Consider the following 14077-nt stretch of genomic DNA (forward strand, 5'->3'; position numbering starts at 1 on the left):
TGATATGCCCTAAAAATATTTGATTATATGGAAAATGTAATTTTATTTTACAATTTTACGTTTCAAATCTGAGATACAAAGAGCTTGAAAAGGTCAAAAGAATCAGACATGATACTAAAATGTTGAAATAGGATTTTAAAAATCGCACAATGGCAAAAGTAAAAGAAGATCTTAGGGCCCCAAATGCACTACTGACGTCTTGAAACTCACCAGTGAACTATGTTGTTCAATTTTGGGATTCAGAGATGCTGTTAGGAGTTATATCAAAACATAAATACATACTTATAAATAAAAATATGTATTATTAAAAAAAAAAACAGGAAAAAAGAAAAGAGAACTAAATCATTAATAAAACCTGTATATCTCACATGTAAACTGCCACTTTAACTCCTTTTTAGTAAATCTGTTTCAGCTCCCACTTCACCTCCTTTAGTATTGCAGCCTCACCTGATGTCCTTGTGTGTAAAAAATGTATATAATTTGTATATATTTATGTTGTAAAATGCTAACGCACCTTAACGCCCGCAGGAAGGTCTCGTTAGCATTTTATGACTTCCATCTAATTAAATCTTAATGATCATGCAGTCGTTGAACAGTCATGAAATGCCAGTGGGCAAATATTCCCGTTTATATACGCGTTAAATGAACGAGGAGAACAAAGTAAAAGTAACCAGCAGATGTTTTGATTTGCTGTCTTTGTTCTTGTTCTCTTGGCTTCACCATTACTATTCTCTTATTATCAAAAAATGTCAACGAAGAGGAGAAATTAGTCTGACCAAGAGGAAGAAGGAAGTGAAAGAGATGGAAGTGAGTAACTCTCTGCCCAGCAGATGCGGCGAGGAGTGGATGTAGCTGAAACTGACCTGCAGCAGTGATGTAGGAGAGCGATGCTCGTGTTTGCATCGCAGCCCAGGAGGAGTTGTCCTGATTTACTAAAGGCTTCCCTGTTGTCCCATGATGAAGCAGAGGAGGAGGAGGAGGAGGAGGAGGGTGGGAGTGGTAGAGAGGAAGATGAATGTGTCACATGATGCAGGGCCCTCACAGTCGTTCATTATGTGGCGCCGGGCGGTAGAGAGGTGGGGTTATGGTAAAAAATCGAAAACATTGCCACAGAGAAGCCTCGCTCATTACTGTCACACCATTTTTTGATTGTTACATCACCAGAAAAAACCCGAATCACACTCCAGCGGCCACTGCGTCGGTTAATAGTTTCTCTCCATGTAGTGTTTGTACTTCAGCAGTTTCATTTTGTGCCATTTTTAGGAATATTTGAATTTAACTAACGCAGGAATCAGTTTTGGTCAAAACAAGAGTCCAAGTCTACAGCCGTGCCAGTGACTCTGTGATTCTGCACTTAGGCGGCGCATTGAGCTAAATGCTAACATCAGCATGCTATGTTTAGCACGTTAGCACGTTTGGTGAGGTGAATAAAGCAGCGCTGGCAGGTATAATATTTCACCATCTTAGTTTAACTTGTTAGCATGCTAACATTTGCCAATTAGCACTAAACACAAAGTGCAGCTGTTATCTGGTTTTGGGATTTGGTCATAAACCAAAGAACTGGACAAATTCAGATTTGGACCTGATTGTGTGTTGGATGAAAAGTGAAGGGATCATGAACGTCTATTCCAAATTTCATGGAAATCCATTCAATAGTTGTCAAGAAGGTTATTCTGAATTATTCTCTCATGTAGCGCCACCATGAGGCCATAATTTCCCTCTGACCAACACGTTAGATATCTGTTTATGGCTGGATTTCCATAATATTTGCGCCACTTCAGTCCTTCTTGTGGCCCCAGAGGCCCCTGAAGTACAAAAGCGTTGGACAGAACAAGACATGTTATGTTTTTACTTTTCTTCGGAGCGTCCAAATGGAAGTGATTGATCCTCTGGAGGGCACGAATGTGACCAACCAATTCCACAACAGATACTTAAAACATTTACTAGGAAGTGGTTTAACCCAGTCAGTCCCTGACGAACTCCACGAAGTGACTGCATGTGTGTTCTTTGAGTGTGTTCAGACATATTTAACAAAACGGGAACTGAAAAAGTTTTTTCCTGAAAAGTGCAGCGTCACCCTCGCCCCTCCCCTGTTCTCGCCGGCAGCTTGGATCTGGTCCTGGGTCCAGATATTTAGGAGACGGAGGGATATCGTTGGTGTCGTGGGGATCGTGCCCGTGTTAAGCTGTGATGAGCTGTCAGGTCTACGCCTCGTTGTGTCTAATCCTGCCATCCCTCTCAAATCTGATCTCATCCACAGATCTCAAGCATAGCTCCAGGCATCGCTGCTTTAATACTGATAATGCCTTTCTAGATTGTGGGGAATATAATCTTTGGAAATCCCCTTAATCAAAGCAGCAGTGACACAAACATTGCCTTGGAAAACGGCCGAGTAAAGGCTTAATACGGCAAAATGCTACAGAGCCCCCCCCCTGTTGTTCACATGTGATGTTACGAGCTAAATTTACCTCCGCCGGAGCCGAGAATAACGCCACAGTTTAATTCTATTGAAGACATGAGGCAGTTATCACTCTTCATGTACACACTGCGAACACATGCAGGTATCTGCGAGCATCTTCAGAGTCAATATGATTAAGATTCTCCGGGCTTCAATTTCAATTAAATTTGGCACTTAACATCCCAATATTATTTACATATCAGTTTAGAAAGCGTTAATAAAGCTATCTGTACAGTGCACCTCCTAAATTGTTTGGAAATAATTAGTATTGCCTCAAGCTTATTATTTAACTATAAAATGAATCTTGTGAACAAAATGTAAACCTTGTTGTGATATAGTGTGGTGAAATAAAAATATTATTAAATAAAAACTCAAAAGTACAGTTTCTATATTTACAATTGTTCCCTCAGATTGTCTGTTATGTAATTGTTGCTTGAATTATTATTATTATTATTATTATTATTTCATAGCATAAACATCTGCCTTGATAAAAGCATCAAAGTTCATTCTTCACCTTGGAAATAGTAGCAAAACTCAAGGTCCACTTACCTGCTTTATCTGGAGCTTTCAGTTATATCACATGTGGAGGTAAAACAATCAGTCAATCGACAGAAAACTAAGAAAGATAATTGATCGATTTAGTCATTCAAACAATCTCCAGTTTTTCAGTTTGTTTTCTTTGTCTTATGTGACAGTAAATCAATCATTTTTGAGTCTTTGGACTCTTAAGCTCTTTGGAGACATCAATTTGGGCTTTAGGAAATTGTAACGGGCATTTTCCCTTGTGTGAACTATGAACTCACACTTGTATAAAATGTTCACTTGACGTTTTTTAGACCAGTAACAGGCAGATTACTGTACTCCACTTACTAGCTTTTTCCTGGAGCTTTTAATCGTAACGCACAGTCTTCATCAGCCGCTGGCGTTTGCTCAGTCGTCTTGGTAATGGATGTAAACTCAGTCTTAAGCTGGAAAGAGTTCGACACAACAATGTCAGCTCATAACTGGAATAAGTGTTTTGTCAAGCGCCATCTGCGGTTTGCTGATGATCAACGGCGCTGAGTCTTTGTAGTGGAAAGTTTGGCCTGGTGGTGTCACTAGAGGAAAAGGTCAAGGGGTCACCTAAACCACTAGAACGCGTCCTCTGGGGACCACGATTATCCAAATTGTACTGAAATCTGGCCAGTAGCTGTCCAGATACTTTGCTCCAGATGTTACATTTTTTTACCCAGCAGCCTCCACTGTGTGACTGTCTGCTTGTTGTCGTCCCAGACAGAAACCGGGACGGTGAAAGGTAGCGACTCTGAGTTGAAAGCGGCGAAGATAGCGAGTTGCCACCACGGAGGAGCGGCTGCGCTTTGAAGTGGAGTGTGTTTTCTTTCTTGCAGTAGTGGAGGAGCCTCTAGGGAGGCTCTCAGCCTTCATCCAGACTCCTCCCACTGTCGGCCGCCGCTCGGCAGCCTCCCTGATCAGCTTCAAAGTTGGGGACGTTTCTGCCTCAAAAGTGTCTCTGCTTTGAAGTTAGGACGGGGCGCAGTCACAAAGGTACATTCGTGGAGCTGTAAAACAGACTCAGCTCGCTAACTCTGCATTGATATCTAGATGTGTTATTGCCGCACAGTGCCCAAAGGTTTGCCAGAAGTTGAACTAACAATGAAAGTGTGTCCTGACTGAAAACACTCAGACATCTTTGAAATGGATCGTCAGAGTCTCTGCAGGCAGTTAAAAAGTCAGGAAAAATAATTTGACTTCATAGACCAAAAAAAAAAAAAGTCTTCCATACTGGTTTTACTATACACAGTGAGAGTTGTCTTTGTGCTGTGTTACTCTAAGCACACCTTTACCTTTACCTTTACCGTACCTCGACACCTTTAAGTTCCCATATTCTACCCGTCTGCTGTATGATTTCAGAACTACGTATTGGATTTTGTCTGTGTTGGTTCATTTGGCCGTGAAATTAGGCTCAACTCTCCGATGGCATCCAAAAAAGTCTCTACGAGTCTTTGAGGCAGGTGTGAAAGCTGTCAATCAAACCAAGACCACCTGAAAAGAGGGTCTAGGTCCACTTCCAAGTGAACTCTGGTGGGGTTCGTTTGTGGCTAGAAAGCAAAACAGACCAACCACATGAACTTATGATATTAGTTATGTTAAGTTATCTATCTATCTATCTATCTATCTATCTATCTATCTATCTATCTATCTATCTATCTATCTATCTATCTATCTATCTATCTATCTATCTATCTATCTATCTATCTATCTATCTATCTATCTATCTATCTATCTATCTATCTATCTATCTATCTATCTATCTATCTATCTATCTATCTATCTATCTATCTATCTATAGCAGTTCAGACTGTTGTTTAGTTCCTCATCGAAACACAGCGACCACGCAGTAACTGCCCTCCTGTAATGTTACAGTGCGAGACGCCTCTTTTTAGTCCAGCTTACGACTGCAGGGGTATTGATTATTTTCATTATCGATTAGTCATTTGGTTATTTTCTTGATTAATCGACAGTCAGAAATATTCAGTTAACAGCAGCAAATCCTCACATTTGAGCAGCTGGAACCAGCAAATGTTGGCTGGAAGAATGACTGAAACAACTAATCGATTGTTAAAATGGTTGCCAATTAATTTTCTGTCAATCGATTAACCGACTAATTGTTTGGACATGCCTGTTGATCTGTATTTATGGCAGATGAGGTGGAGTCTGGACTCTTAGTGCTGATAATCAGTCATTTCTTGGTGAGCTCATGTTCAGTAAAGTGCAGCGGGACTGCGTCAGTCCAACCAGCGAGTTCACTGAACCACCCGGTTACCTCTTGTGCACCCTGGTGTTTTGTATAACTACCACATTTGTGCACCTATTATGTAATTGCATAGGGAGTACAGGAGGACACGATGAACCTGAAACCTCGCTGATGCTGCTTGTTTTTGATGTTCAGGATATTCGAACATATCAATCAGACGTTAACATGTATATAACTCTCGATTCCTTGTAATCAACAATCTTAAAATAAACTCTGAACCCATCATCTTTTCTATAGCTCTTCACAGCTACAGTGACGGAGGTGCTAGACTAATTAATTCTACTTTCGATGGCGCTATTTCCAGCCGTGTGTTCAGGACAGCAGAAGGCCTGGATGCATTTGAGAAAATGAAAACGCACCATTCAGCGGCGACCGGGCCCTTTTATCCTGCTGCAAATCCTCCCTGTGTTAGCTCGTTACCGCTCAAGCACTCTGTTAAGACATTAAGTCAAGAAGTGGAAGCGTGGAGGAAAGAGAGAGAGAGAGATGTGTGTCTGCGTGAGTCACTCACCTAAAAATATCACCCATATTCCTCCTGTTCGTTCTGCCGGGTAACGCTGACCTGTGAGTCAGAGCTTCAGCTGGAAAGGTTTGGAAGCAGCCGGCGTTCAGGGGTGACCGGGGTGATCTGACCGGGAGGAGATGGCGTTTGTCGGGGGGGGGGATCAGGTGACTGTGGCGATACAGACTCGGTGCTACGGGACAGGTGGAAAAGCAGGAGAAAGACTGGAAGAGGTCCAATGCAACAAACACGGAGCTGGGACAGTTGAAGCAAATTCACAGGCCGAAAACAAAATGGCTGCCTTTTGGTTGCTCAGTTTTACAGAAGCTGAGAGCAGAAAGTTGTTGCTGATCTTTTCAAGGCTGTTCGGCTGTTAGCTTGAGATTGATGTTAGATATTTGACCGATACGTTGAGTGCACAGGTTATTATCTTATGCAAGCAGGACAGTAGAGCCTCATAGGCCTGTCACGATTATGAAATTTTAGTTGATGATTAATTGTCATAGAAATAATTGCGATTAACTATTTAATTGTCTGTTCATTTTATGCCACTATTATATTATAAGCCTGATAATAGTTTAATAAAACACATACACCTTATGAAGGCATTCAACATTACCCTGTTTCTAAAGTAGGTTATTTCTGATTTCACCATTTTAATTCTACTTAATTCTCCACCTTATTTTAGTGTTTACTCACAAACTGCTTTAATCTGCTCACCTTGCTCCCTTCAGCCCCCCCATCCAGCTGTTTTATACAGGTGAACGGAAACAATTCTAACGATTATGCTAAATTATTGCAGTCAGCTCAAATAATTGCAATCAGGTGATTATGTATTATCAAGATTTTAATTTGTGCACAAGGTAAAGCTCAGATATCTTGCGTGCAAAAGATAACTTGCACACACACAAGATATTAACGTGATTGAACAAGATGCGGATCTAAGATCTTGTGCAGGCAGATCAGAACTCGTCGTTTTCTGGACCGACGAACGCAATTGGCCGCAGATCCTGGTGGGAAGCCGGTGAGGGCTAATGTCTTTGCAGCTCCACCAGCGACTCCTGCTGGTTGGTTGGGGCGCCTGCGCAGAGTGCAGTTGCTGTGGTGAGGGTGAGATGTCATCTGATTATCGTAAATAGTTATTGTTTTTCAACAGTACTGCTATCAAAACTATGCTTTTTTTTTTTTTGAAGAAGCCAAAGATCTCGAATGTTCGATGTCTCAACACGAGCAGCCAAACGAGAACTTTGTCTGATAAAATAAAGAAGAACATGTTGACAAGATTAGAAATCTGACATGACAGTTTTCTGTACTTCTTCTGCTGAGGTAACCGACACATTTAGTTTGAGTATTGAGGTTCAGCACCCAGCCCTGATCATTTAAAAATTCATGTTTTTGGCCTCAGACCAATAAGAAAAACATGCCCACGTTGTTTTTGTTTATTTTCACTTGTTTTAGCCATAACTGGCAGCAGAGCGACAGCTGAAGAATGACACACGGTGATAGTGTAGTAAAAGGAACTCTTGTGGAAATGATTGGTTCCTGTCAAAGTGTCAGTATTGGATGCTTTTCTGTTTCCTTTGTTCGAGCCGCAGTCCACTTCAGAGAGAATAAAACAAACAGGAGTCGCTGTTGTCTTTTCGTTTCTTACATTTCCGTCAGATCGTTTTTCAGGAGGACGCGATGTTAAATGAGATGCTTTTGGAAACCGAGCTCAGCACCTGGAGTGCAGTGACACGTTCCTGCGTTGTGTCTCTGGTTTCTTATCGTTTGTGAGCAGCATCGTCTCCGTTTCCACTTCCACGCCGGTTGGATGTCGACAGTGACAGGATGTTCTCCCTCTCTCCACGTTCAGCCTCTTTTCTCTCTGCTGCAGCCAGAAGATGGCATGGTTCGTATGCAGTCTCCTCTCAAACTAGAGATCAGGGCTGCCGCGCTATTAATAGCCCTGCCATGCTTTTAAAATGCGTGTGCGTCTGTAAATAAACCGCTGCTCGCTGGGAAGTCGGGCCTCGCTCTGGAAAACGGCACAGAAATGCAAACATGCACATGAAGCAACATGACAGTTTATTGCTGTGTAAGTGGCTGATGATTGTGATTCAAACTGAAAAGGGATTTCCTGGTTTGAGCTGAGATTCGGGGCTGCAAATGTGTCACCTTTCCTCTGCCAAGACGATTTTCTGACAGATTTTCTTGGCCGCAGGGCGCCGTCGACAACCGCGTTTTCCACCCAGGTTTTTATCACTACCCGGCTTTCAGGACAGCAGCGCCAGTCACAATTTTGCAAAGGCACTGACATGCTGTGAGTGGATAAAGAGCTACATGTGAGGAATTAAAAGCAGGAGTAGAGAGACTAACAGGCCTGAACTGAAATGTGTTTCATCGGGCCTTCAGAGGGGAGAATAATATGTTTGCTTAATCACGTCTCACTTAAAATGTGCTGCCAAGTTGCTTGGTAACTAAAGTGGAGCAGACTTAAAAAACATAATTTAACAAAAGCAGCAGGAAAATATCTTCATTCAAGGCTTTAAAAACGTCCTTGAATGCAGCGACGTGCAGCGCTGGAGTCATGAATCCAGCTGCTGTGTTCCCTTTAGGATCTGCATTTTCAGATCCATTTACACGCTGAAATCAGACTTCAGCCTCATAAAACAGCTGTTTATGCTGTTACCTTTAGCATTTTATAACAAAAGCGGGGTGAAAATATCTTTTGGATATTGTGATCATCTATATTCAAGGCCTCAAAACATCCTCGAGCGCAGCTTTTTGAATCATTTACATGTTTCGGTGGTTTATAATTCTGTTTTTAAGATGATAGGAACATCTTTTTCAGATCCAAATATGTGATTTACTGTGAGAAACACTCTTTGTAAGATAACAGTAGCTGATGAAAGATTCACATTATATTAAAAGCAGGGTGACACATCTTTGAATGTGTATTAATTATCTATATTCAAGGCCTCAAAACGTCCTTGAACACAGCTTTTGGATCCTGTGTGATTGTTTCTTTTCCGTATTTTCAGATGCATTTTAAAGTCACGCTGTCTAAAGCAAATATGATTATACTTCTTTGTATTTTCAGATGCATCTGCATGTGGAGATCGGACTTTAACGTTATGAGACTCTCTTGAATGTCTTCAAATATGTTTCATGCGTTGGAATCGTGAATTCAGTGTTAAAGTTGTTGTCGTTCCCTTCAGGACCATCGAGTTTTTTATTTGCATTTTCATATCAGTTCACGTACTGAAAGCAGAGTTAATGTTATCTACAGCTCACACTTAACCTACAGTATTTAAGATTAGTAAAGCTACAGTACGGTTTTGTTTGATATTATTTTGTAAATGATCCGTAATATCCAATATACAGTGTGGCTCTGCTGTAGCAGGAAGGTCTGGACAAGTTTAAGACTCGCTTCAACCTCGGCATGAACGAAACAAACCTATCTGTATTTTATTTTATGACAAATCCCCATCAAAGAACACGTTTAGCTCACTAAATTTGGATTGCCTCTTGTTTTAAACTGTTTCATTGTGTGACATTTTATCATGTATAGGAATTTTCCTCATTACACAAAATTGATTATTAAGAATTTACATATTCTCCATTGCTGCCTCTAAGGAAGGGGAGTCATTTGTGTCTAAAGCTGAGTTCATGTTTGAGCTTCACCTTGAAAAGTTCAGCTAACAGTGAACAAACCTGCACTTTTAGTACTTTTACAGTTTAAATTTTAAGCCAGCTTTGAAGGACTGACAACGAAAACTATAGAATATTACCAGCTTTATCCTTTAACCTTTTCAGACACTTGTGGAAGCCAGGAGCGGTTAAGGTTGATAAATCTGAACATTTCATGAGGTTTGTATTTGGTTAAATGACTCTTGAGGATAACCTTGAGATGAAGGAGCGGCCCGGCGGAAAAAGTGCTCTTGAAGCATGAGAATGAAGTCCTGAATGAAAAATAACTGTTCTGATTTATTCATCTCTCTCTCTGTGTGTGTGCGCGAGGGTCATCCGTTCCCCGAGAGACCGAGCAGGAAGAAGACAAATTATCGGGCTAATAAAGCCACAAATAGTTGATCAGAACCAGAATAATTTGTACAGAGTGTTTGTTGGGGAGGCTGGCGTTTGGGCTTAAATTTAGCCGTAGAGGGGGCCGTCCTTGTGCTGCCAGTCAGGCGCTAACAAAGAGTGCGGCATAATAAATGGGACTTTAATTTGTTTTTCCTCCACAAGGTCGCCGTGAGTGATGGGTGAAGGCAGCGATGGGATGTCGTGTCGGAGTGAAGGGGGGGGACGGGGCGGGGCGGGCGATAAAGGCCTCAATTTAAGTGAATGTGTTTTGTTGTGGCTAAAAATGTCAAAATCTACAAGGTCATTCTGCTTAGAGAAGTCATTCTTACGATTTCTTTGACTGCACACGAATGCATCAGGACGGGAGGACTGAAGGACCTGCTTGTGAGATGCTTTTTTTTTTGTCTCCATGGCAACAGGCAGATAAGGCTTATGGGTGCTGTAGTATTAAGAGCAATCTGACGCTCTAAACTTTGCAGAAATGTAGTTCTCTATAGTTTTTTTTTTTTTAACGTTTCTCGAGACTGGGAGCTAGTTTGGGTCACATGATTAAAAAGACTAATATCTGAATACGCTATATGGCCAAAAGTATGTGGACACCCCTTTTATGCACACTTTGGCATACTTTTGTTCTGGGTCTGTTTTCCCTAGCTTTAGCTTTCCTTAGCTTCAATGAAGGTAAATCTTAATGCTGCAGCATACAATGATATTTTATCAGATGCATATTTTAACTGATGTTTCTTTAATAATACTGGGTATTTTTACCTCTTCAGGCCTCTAATACGATTCAAATGAAATAATCTTAATGGGGAACGTCACTCTCACAGCTCATAGACATACGCAACCCGTGACAAGGGGTCATGAGTAGACACGGCTTCATTTTAAAAGGCCAAAAAGGTTACGAATGAATTGTTTCAGACAGTAGTGTATATATGACCCATTTACATGGAGCAGTAAAATGCTTAATATATAATATGATCAACATATCTGACTTTACAATTGTTTGAAATGCTTAATAACAATGTAATGTTGCTTTTCACAAAAATAACACAATATACCTGAAATTACAAAAGTAATATTGTAAGACTAAATAACCAAATAACATTGCTTAGGTTGCATAATCAATATTTCCCCTAAACTGCATGAAAACTACTAACTCTGTATGCAGATACAGATGTTTTCCACCAACCAGTTTACACACGAATGAAGTCTTTACTAGCTAAGACATTTTAGTTTTAAAGCAACCTGATTTATCACTAGTTTGAAAATGACTAGTAGGTAGTTAAGAAGGACTTCATACACAAACTGGTTTCAGGGATCATTTCTGGTGAATGACAGGATTCAGAAACTAAATGATTCCACATTTTTCCTGCTGGAGCCCTGAAACTCCCTATAAAACTTACAAAATTCAAAAGAATACAAAAAAAAAAACAACGCACGAAGAAGAAGGCAGGCAGGCGGCCATGTTTTCAGTGCACTACAAGGTGTTTTTAAGTAAAACCAGCACTTACCGGCTTCAGAGGTCATTTCAGCTCCCCTCACTTCTGATAAGCACTTAATTGGTGCTCACAGATCCGCAAAGATCTCTTCTTCTTAATGTTTGGCCGTGACACAGTCTGACTCTCAGCCTCAGTATCTGTGAAACTGCCTCCGACCAGACGGCCGTGGTACGTCTTCTTTGCCCTCTGACATACAATGTGTTTACACGTAGCCCGTCAGGGACACCAGCTGCTTTGTTAGCACGCGTATGGAAATCTAAACTGTGCGCAGAAAACTAATGAAAGCAGCAGAATGAGGTTCACACTCGTGCTGCAGAAGAAGAAGAAGAAGAATCGCTGCACTCTGAAGCAATGAGTTTTATTTTAAAGGCTGACATTTTTAGCTACCTCCTGTAAATGTATTCAAATTAATTTCCCATTATTGCCTTGCTTATCGGAGGCCGCGGAGACGTAAACAAAGATGCGGACAAAAGCAATTAAAAATAAATGGGGTTTGGACAGAAGTGCCCCAGAGAAAGAGATAAAGGCAGAAACAGTATGGAGGCTGTTAGCTGCAGCCGAGTCAGAGCTGCTGCTGCTGCCGCCGCCTCATTTTTATTTTTGTCACAACTGTTGTAGCTGCTGTGGACTTTTTGGGCGCCGTCCTGAGGCGTCATCACACTAAACGGCTAAATTAACCCAATTATTTGGAGCTCGCTGAAGTGGCGCTGCTGCCTACAGGCGCTGTGTTATTCTGAGGACTGTACATCCATATTGTCTCTCCACAGCTTCTGGCTATGAGTGTGTGTCTTTGTGTGTGTGTGTGTGTGTGTGTGTGTGTTCACTACACATTATTCAACGGTCAGCTGAATCTGTGCCTGGAAAGGAAGAGTGATTACTGTGCTGCTTTGCTTAATGAAAAATAATGACTTGCTTGCCACAGAGTTTCTTTTTTGTTCATGCTCTTTAGCGCGGCATTAAACTCTGCCGTACCTGAGCTCCATGTCAAAGGGATACTTGAGAAATGAAAAGAAAAGCCTCGGCACAGTTTGTTCTATCCTTCGCGAAAGAGGCAACAATAGTTCTTTAAACGAAGGCCAGTTTCCGTAGCAACATGCCAAATATAACAAGGCTTCTGCTCGCATAAAGATAAAGACGCAGGGATGCAGACGTGCAGCCCTGGTAAGGTTGTCTGCTGACAGAAGCAGGACTGCAGGCCTGATCTAACTCTCTGATGGTATTCAGTCTTTAAAACATGTCATTCAAATGAACGCTAATGCCGGATGCTCGCCTACCGCTGTAACGCTGCTACAAAACAGAGCCACAATTACTTTTTATTACCCAAACGACCATGATGCAGGGTGTATGTTTTTCTTCTGCCTTTTATCAGCTCAGTAAACGTACATCACGGTGGTTTCCACGCGCTGGTGTCATTGACCTCTGCTGTGTTTCTCCGCCACATCAGGCTCCTCCCATCTCCTCACACTGAGGACAAAGCAGAGCCCGAAGCTCGACAGCAGAAGCTGCTGTGTGAGAGACAGAAACAGCCAAAACTGAAGCAGCAGAGGTGGAGATATCCTGACTTTTAGTCTGTAGCGTGGGCCGAGCTCCAAAAACACCAGATCCGACATTTCCCACAATGCAACTTGATAGCATCTCTTGGTTAGACCCTTTCCTGCGTGGTACACACCCAAAATTGTGAATGAAAAAAGTCATTTCATTTTCACAAAAATAAAAGAAGCCCCAGGCTGTTACGAAACTAGAATTCGCTTTTAATAAAGTGCTGCAGGAATGTAACAGGGTTTTAATCTAAAACTTGGAAAACATGCAGCAAATAAACGTGAGCACGTTCATCAAGACTGATGGTTCCCCCCCCAGCGCGGTGTGGTCGGGACTCTGGTCGGCACTATTAGTCATTGTGACAGGGTGAGGGAGGAGAAGAACAGTCACATGCAGACATTTCATTTCGTATACTTAATGAAATGGTTCATAATTTAATTAGATAGTACTCCTTAACATATTCTGGGATTTGGTTTTACTTTCCTATAATGATCTTTTTTTGAAAAAATCTGGCTGTGTCCGCTATCACTCCCGTATTCACTCATTCACTCCCCCCTGTCTAATGGACGCTATGGTTTACTCTGTAGTGAGCAGTATATTGAGATTTTGGTCATTTTTGCATCGCAGACACTCAAATAAAATGGCGGACAGTAAAAGTAGTTTTATGCCGTTTTGTTGAGTATAAATAAAATGCGGAACATTTCTTCTGTTTGAGGATGAACTTTGTAGGCGTAACAAGTCTTTTAGAGTTTTTATATAATTGGAAAGCTAATTTGTTACTGAATGTATGTAAATCTGTGCATTTCTTTAAATCGACAGTTTTCTTTACAGAGTTTGTCTTTGGTTTTAACGTCATCAGTTTGTTTTCAGACTTAAACTGTCGCCCAGATGTGTCCAGTTTAACAACATAGCATATTTCTGAGCAAATAACACTTTTATTTATATAAATATATAAATAAATAAATAAAATTTGGAATTGACTCAAATTTAAAACCAGTTCTCGATAACTGTATTCATTATGTGTTGCATCAAAAGACCATCTTACCTGAAAGCACAAAGCAACTAGGAGATTTATCAAAAACTGAAAGAAAAACAAAGATTATGAGGTTGAGGGAAGTTTGACACCAAAAAGCAATTTTACAAAAAAATCACGAACAGCACAACTTCACTGAGTCCTGGTCTGCAGGGTTTCCGTC

The 14077-nt window shown here is 41.1% G+C and overlaps 1 protein-coding gene across 8 annotated transcripts in view; it reads left to right on the plus strand.

The window, feature by feature from the left end:
- phf21b (PHD finger protein 21B) overlaps window positions 1-14077 on the plus strand; it is a 105392-nt gene that overhangs the window by 32159 nt on the left and 59156 nt on the right. The window contains exon 1 of one of the 8 annotated variants that reach the window (XM_044186056.1): window positions 3821-4003. The exons of the other annotated variants lie outside the window; for them this stretch is intronic. The gene's annotated coding sequence lies outside the window, so the exon portion shown is untranslated. Of the gene's footprint in view, window positions 1-3820; window positions 4004-14077 lie in introns of those variants that run through there. 8 annotated transcript variants of the gene reach the window in all.

This window comes from Siniperca chuatsi, linkage group LG23 (assembly GCF_020085105.1).
Source record: "Siniperca chuatsi isolate FFG_IHB_CAS linkage group LG23, ASM2008510v1, whole genome shotgun sequence".
Taxonomy (NCBI): Eukaryota; Metazoa; Chordata; class Actinopteri; order Centrarchiformes; family Sinipercidae; genus Siniperca; species Siniperca chuatsi.